Source organism: Oncorhynchus mykiss, unplaced genomic scaffold, assembly GCF_013265735.2.
Source record: "Oncorhynchus mykiss isolate Arlee unplaced genomic scaffold, USDA_OmykA_1.1 un_scaffold_396, whole genome shotgun sequence".
Taxonomy (NCBI): Eukaryota; Metazoa; Chordata; class Actinopteri; order Salmoniformes; family Salmonidae; genus Oncorhynchus; species Oncorhynchus mykiss.
Window position 1 is genome coordinate 69,658 of NW_023493843.1, and position 1,455 is coordinate 71,112.

A 1,455-nucleotide genomic window follows, 5' to 3' on the forward strand; every position below is an offset into this window, starting at 1 on the left:
TAATCGAACTGGCCACATCTAAAGTCAAGCCACAGGTAACAGGTGAAAAACCTTGTTAAACCCTAAAAGAAAAAGAAAAAACTTGATTGCATTGAAAATAACCATTAAGTCATTCAGGTCGCAGACTCCCCTATAGGCATGGTTTGAAACCCCCTCCTGACAATTTTTTAGCGCCTGCATGTCATGCACCTTTGTAAAATCCAGTTTGAAAAATAAATGACTTAAGGTAACGTAAATGACACCTAGTTAATATGAGTAGTGAATAACTATCATATTTTTTATATTCTGCAAAAACAGCTAGTTGATGAGAGGCTGAAAGAGAATTGCAAGAATCGCGCAATTTCACAGGCAGGCCCCAAACAGGCAAATAACAAAAATAATCTCGGAACGCAGAACTCGTCGGTCGTTGTCAGTGGATTGTATTGGCGGGAAGAACAAAAATATCGTCTGCAGGGTAATCAAAGTCGCCGCATCTAATGTCAAGTCACAGGTGAGCTGCCTTGTTAAACCCTAAAAATAAATAATAACACGATTGTGTTGAAATGACTCATTAAGCCATTTGTAAGGATTTCCCCCATCTGGACCTGTTGTCACTCTTACCCTGATGGTTGCTGATATTTCCAGACACTTTTTCAGTCTTATCTGAGGAATTTTATCATTTATATCAGAATGGCCATATTCTGATGCCAGTTTAGCGCTCATTCAATGACGATTTACTACTCTTTCCCATTGAAGGCCATATTGAGGTTAAATCAATGACTGGACTTTTTCATTTATAAAAACAAATGACTATTGAAAGTGCAAGTCAGTATCGTGCATAGTTGTTCTGGTCTCTGTGGTGATTTTAGAGCGTTGTTCATATTTCTACTTTTACCGCATACACTTTAACCCGGTACCCGGTTACTGTGCTGTAGTCAGGATGGCCGAGCGGTCTAAGGCGCTGCGTTCAGGTCGCAGTCTCCCATGGAGGCGTGGGTTCAAATCCCACTTCTGACAGTGTTTTAGTGCCTCTCAGGAGTCATGCTGCTCAGCAGTAATAATAAGAATGATGAAATAACAACTTCACACAGTGAAATAACAATTCATAATAAACACTCTCAAATGCAGACCTTCTGGAGCTGAGCAAAGATCAATGTTAAATAAGAAAACAGCTGGACTTAATAATAAATGAATGAGGGGAACATTTTGTGTTATTGCATTATAATGAGTTACTGCATTATCTTTCAGTTGTTAAATTTCACTTTCTGTAGGCTATGCCTGTTGGCCCATTCACTCCTAACAAGCTTGTTTTCTTCTGTCAACGTTATCGTGGCCGAGTGGTTAAGGCGATGGACTAGAAATCCATTAGGATCTTCCTGCGCAGTTTCAAATCCTGCTGACCACGAAAATGTATTTTTTTGACCCCTCCGGAGGTTGAAGTTTAGTCGTGTTTCTTATACCAATCGCATCCTCTCA

At 39.8% G+C, this 1,455-nt stretch overlaps 1 non-coding gene across 1 annotated transcript; it reads left to right on the forward strand.

The window, feature by feature from the left end:
* The first annotated feature begins 913 nt into the window (after nt 1-913).
* On the forward strand, nt 914-996 carry trnal-cag. Its single transcript has one exon. It is a non-coding gene; the product is annotated as a tRNA-Leu (tRNA).
* Nucleotides 997-1,455: the final 459 nt, after the last annotated feature.